The 5,734-nt window shown below is 44.6% G+C and overlaps 1 non-coding gene across 1 annotated transcript; it reads right to left on the bottom strand.

Moving 5' to 3' along the window:
- Positions 1–278: 278 nt before the first annotated feature.
- TRNAS-AGA (transfer RNA serine (anticodon AGA)) lies at positions 279–360 on the bottom strand. The gene has a single exon. It is a non-coding gene; the product is annotated as a tRNA-Ser (tRNA).
- Between the last annotated feature and the right edge of the window lie 5,374 nt (positions 361–5,734).

The raw sequence follows: 5,734 nt of genomic DNA, 5'->3' as shown, positions 1-5,734 counted from the left end.
AAACGTTACAATCTGCACTTGAATTCTGTTGTAGAGGTTTCATTTCAAATCCAATGTGGTGGCATGCAGAGCCCAACTCGCGAAAATTGTGTCACTGTCCAAATATTTCTGGCCCTAACTGTACGTCCTTCTACAGAACCTAATAATTGTATGATACAATATTGTTCTGCTCCAGGAAGACATCCAGGCCTCTCTTGAACCCCTCGACTGAGTTCGCCATCACCACCTCCTCAGGCAAGCAAATAGTAGTAACATAGTTAAAACTATAGGAACATATTCGTAGTTGGCAGGATTTGAACCTACGCGGGGAAACCCCAATGGATTTCTAGTCCATCGCCTTAACCACTCGGCCACGACTACTCAGATCTTCTTGCCACGTGTTTGTTCCTTTGCATCAACCTACATGTAGCTATTTATCAATCTACCATTTTTGGGGTTCCATAGAATTTTTAATCAATGGTGAGGGTAGGGGGTAATTAAAAAAGAATACATACAAAAAAAGATAAGGTGTTGCAAATGTTTTTCTCATTCAATTTAACTATCAGCTGGCTGCTACCACAACTTCCTATCTTTCTATATCTAACTAGAAACATAGTTGTTTAGGGATATGGTATTCATCTTATGAGGGGAGAATTTAAACAAAAACAGTATATAAAATACAAAAAAGTAAAAAAAAATTCAGAATTGTTTTGTTAGTACAATTTAACAAACGTACGCTCCACAATCATTTTTCTCTCTTGTTGTCTTTCCATGTATGAACCTGCCAACCAACCAACATATCCTGTTGGTTATGGTTTTGTCAGGAGAGAGGGGGGGTAAAAATAGTATTTAAAAAAATAGACTAAAATATTTTCCATATGCTTTACTTTTTTATGCTTGTTTTATATTTAATTTCTTGCTGTGTGGTCTTTTTTTGAGACGGGGAATTAATCAGCTTTAACCAAAAATCTGCGTATTATTACAGCGAATCAAGACCTTTAACTGTCCAGATCTGTTTTGGAACCTCAGTTTAAATTGTCAAATAGGGGGCACAGACATACCTTTTCAATATTACAGGCAGGCTAGTGTTGCACTACTTATTTTATGCTATCAGGTTATTCCTGCTTAGAATGTTTGATGAATTCTATATTTTTCAGTGTTGGCTTACTGGTAAGAAATCTTTATAAACAATTTAAATATTCTGCTTGTTTCCAAAATGTATATTAAATGAAAAAATGTCCATAGCCATGGTTAAAAATGTGGGAGGTGCAGCACCACCGGTTCTGTTGGCAGGAGCCATCAGGCAGTAGTAGTACCATGATTAGTCTCCTTTGCCTGCAGCAAGGGTATCAGTGAGGAGGAAGCAGAGGGTGTAATGTAATATATGTCACATCTCTCAGTCAGAGCAATGTGATGTAGCTACTGACAGCGACACCATCAGCTTGAGTTAATGCTCTAGTTAGTCCACTTCCCCTGCTGCAATAACACTTAATGCAAACAGCTGAATTTCAATTTCATCTTACAGTGGATTTATTGGAAAAGATTACCAGCTGTTGTACTTGGACATTGTCCTAGATGAGATGCAAGAATCAATTCTATTGCCAAGCTGTGGTACATCAGAATGTAAGTAGGGATGGAGAAAGAAAAGCATCTTGTTCTTGTTCATAATAATAATAATCTTTATTTTTATATAGCGCTAACATAATCCGCAGCGCTTTACAGGTTGCACACATTATCATCGCTTTCCCCGTTGGGGCTCACAATCTAAATTCCCTATCAGTATGTCCAGAGGTGTATCTAGCGTTTCTGGCACCTGGGGCAAGAATTCATTTTGGCGCCCCCTTCCCCCCCTCCAAGGGCATATGCCCCCCGTCAGCCCCATCATTGCCCTCTCCCCCCCACACACACCATTCACTTCTCTGCACATTCCCCTGCAGCGCGATACACACACACACACAATACTGAGACACACACATACGCACACACTCACATACACACACACACACACACATACATTCACACACACATTCACACACACACATACATACATTCACACACACATTCACACACATACACACATTCACACACACTCACACACATTCACACACACTCCTCTCACCTCTCCTCGCGCTCTGCGCAGCAGCTCCATCGCCTTCCTCTGACTCTGACACAGCCGGCCGCTGAATGATGACGTCATCCAGCGGCGCGTCTGTGTGAGAGGAAGCAGGAAGACAGATCATGTGGCTGGGCAGTGGAGCTGCACGGATTTTTCCCTGCCCGCCGCAGCCACTCTGCAGGGGCTCCCCTCCGCCTCTGCACACACTGGGAGCCGGCACTCTGCAGCTTCTCTGTGCCGGCTGTCAGCTTGACAGTCGGCACAGAGAACAGCTGACTCCCAGTGCGGGGGGCGGCAGAATGCAGCCGCCGGGGGAGACACTGAGGACCGCCAAATTAGGCGGCCCGACTGCGCCCCCCTGCTGGCTGCGCCCGGGGCACATGCCCCGGCTGCCCCCCCCCCCCCTAGGTACGCCACTGAGTATGTCTTTGGAATGTGGGGGGAAACCAGAGAACCCGGAGGAAACCCACGCAAACACGGAGAGATACAAACTCTTTGCAGACGTTGTCCTTGGTGGGGTTTGAACCCCACTGCGCCACCGTGCTGCCCGTCACAAGCTGTGTCTTTTGGATATTGTAAAGGTCCAAAGCTCTCTCCCTGGTGTAGTTGCCCACTTTTTACCATCACTATCTTATACTATAATCTGGTTTCGGGCCTTGAGTTTGTAGTTGCTATACCCTTGGGAGTTGATATATATGTTCATATGTATGGTTTTCTGACATATTATTGCTGATTTGCTCCTCATTTGATAGTTGTAACCGTGTGTAGTACTAGGTTTACCTCTCTTTTCTCCATTGCATCTTTTTACTTGTGTTTTTAGTATTTATGTGTAACATTTTAGAATTTTTTCTCAATAAAGTTGTTATATTTTAGCTCTGGTGTCCATTATCTTTTCGGTTGTCTATTATATTTAATATGGCGGAGCATTTATGCTGATTGCCCTTTGTATAGGTTTACTTATCATGTCAGAAGTTCCTCAGACTGCGGATACTACTGGGAGTTAGTAGCGCCAACAATGGCTCACATGGTGCTTGTCCAAACAAAAGGTTCTGCTAGTAACAGCGGTCCATCTTCTCGCGGTAGCGGTCGGTCTCTGGCACCTTCCGCTGAGCCCCTAGTCCATAAGTATATGAGGCCAGAACAAACAAGGCCACAGCACTATCAAGGTCCAACGTGATCAGGCAGGTATATACTGGTAAGGTGGCCTGCAAACGTCTGTCCAGTACCTTGTTTTCTCTATGCGGCACCTCATGGTCAAGAAGCGCACGGCACCTCGCTCTCTGCCAGTCACCGGGCACACTGCACTTTTCTCTCTGAAATCCCCGCTGGTGATGGCGGGAGTATACATACACGGGCCGGTGCAATCCCGGTGCTCCAGAGACTGAGCACTTCTCTCTCTGTGCTGCACGCTGCCTGTTCCCGCCAAGACTGACTGCTTGCGTGCGCGCTGTTGCTGCTGCCGCTTAGCCACACCCCCAGCTTCCGAGTGCAAAGGTCTGTCTGGTCTCTTACTCTTTCCCCCGACAACAGAGGAGATAGCCCCGACAGTTCCAGACCCAGCACAGGACAGGCACTCACTGCCCGGTTCTCCTCCTTACACACACAGCAGCTTAATGGAACAGTACTCAAGCAGGCGGAGAGGTGCAGAGCATACACAGCGGCTTTTTGCACAGTACTCTCACAGATGGGTTTACAGAATACAAACAGCAACTTAAAGGACAGCACTCACAGAGGCAGGGGGTGTAGAGTACAAATATCTGCTTAACAGACAGTACTCGCACAGGTGGAGTGTGCAAAGTACACACAAAGATTCATAGTACAGTACTCCCATAGCCAGGGGTGCCTAGTACACACAGTGGTTTTTAGTACAGTACTACCACTGATATTGGTTGTTGAGTACACAAAGCATTTTTTTTTGCAGAGTGCACAGTCAGATTCTGTCCCTTGGAGTGGGACTGGTTGGGGAATGGTTTAGGATGTAAAGTTTTATTGATATTAATAAATCACTAACGCTATACTAAACTCCTATATTCTGAAGTTGATTTTCATTATTTGCTCATTGAGCAGAATTTAAAAGAAATTAAGAAACAAATAATAAAAATAACAATAAAAACCTTAATGCACTAAAGGACAATATCCCTGTCTTCTGCTCTTGCTGCTCCAATAAATTATAGCAGGTTTATAATCCGAAATCCCTTTGTTGCTTTCTTTCTTCTTTCAGTTTTTTTTTTTATTATATTAACAGCTGTGGTTTTTCTATGTAGTCTGAAGAAAACCCAATCTCTGTGAAATAGCTGCTTGATCTCATTTCGGGATAAACAGGCTCTTATCTAAAGTCTCTCTATTAATAAAATCCATTTTACTTCTCCAGGATTTCATGCTCGGATTATCCCTGTCACCTCTACTGTATAGTTTATCTTTTAGTGCTATCCTGTTCTCTGCAAACTCTTAGTATTTCACCTTTCCTTTACTGAAGTTGCAGAAATTATTATATCACTTTTTAAGTCTCACAGTTCCAATTCTTCAGTTGCCAATAGGGTTGAGCGAAACGGGTCGAACATTTTCAAAAGTCGCCGACTTTTGGCTAAGTCGGGGTTTCATGAAACCCGATCCGACCCCTGTGCGGGGTCGGCCATGCGGTACGCGACTTTCGCGCCAAAGTCGCGTTTCAATGACGCGAAAAGCGCCATTTCTCAGCCAATGAAGGTAAACGCAGAGTGTGGGCAGCGTGATGACATAGGTCCTGGTCCCCACCATCTTAGAGAAGGGCATTGCAGTGATTGGCTTGCTGTCTGCGACGTCACAGGGGCTATAAAGAGGCGTTCCCGCCGACCGCCATCTTACTGCTGCTGATCTGAGCTTAGGGAGAGGTTGCTGCCGCTTTGTCAGAAGCAGGGATAGCGTTAGGCAGGGTCCATTAACCACAAAACCGCTTGTGCTGCAGCGATTTGCACTGTCCAACACCACCCTCGGTGTGCAGGGACAGTGGAATTTTTTTTTTTTTTTTTTTTCCCCTCAGCGCTGTAGCTCATTGGGCTGCCCTAGAAGGCTCCCTGATAGCTGCATTGCTGTGTGTACGCCGCTGTGCAAACCAACTGCTTTTTTCAAAGCACAAATCCTCTTGTTCCTTCCTTTCTGCACAGCTATCTTTTTTGTTTGTCCACACTTTTTATTTCATTTGTGCATCAGTCCACTCCTTATTGCTGCCTGCCATACCTGGCTGAGATTACTGCAGGCAGGGAGATAGTAGCTGCCTGCCATACCTGGCTGAGATTACTGCAGGCAGGGAGATAGTAATTGTAGGACATTCCCTGTTTTTTTTTTTTTTTTTTTTTTGGTGGGAGATTAAGATTGGCAATTTGGCATTTCTGCTAGAGTGCCATCCCTGTGTGTGCCATCTCTCTCACATAGTGGGCCATAGAAAGCCTTTTCATTTTTCTGTATTTTTTTTTGTGGGGTGTATAAATTCTCCCTGATAAAAATACAGTGGGAGATTAATATTGGCCTTTGGGCTTGTGTGCCAGTCCTGAGTGTGCCATCTCTCTCACAAATAGTGGGCCATAGAAAGCCTATTTTATTTTTTTTTGGGTTTTATAAATTCTCCCTGAAAAAAAGGGAGATTAATATTGGCCTCTGGGC

Source organism: Ranitomeya imitator, chromosome 4, assembly GCF_032444005.1.
Source record: "Ranitomeya imitator isolate aRanImi1 chromosome 4, aRanImi1.pri, whole genome shotgun sequence".
In the NCBI taxonomy this organism is placed as follows: Eukaryota; Metazoa; Chordata; class Amphibia; order Anura; family Dendrobatidae; genus Ranitomeya; species Ranitomeya imitator.
Note: the sequence above shows the minus strand (reverse complement) of the source record. Positions and strands in the feature narration are given on the sequence as shown.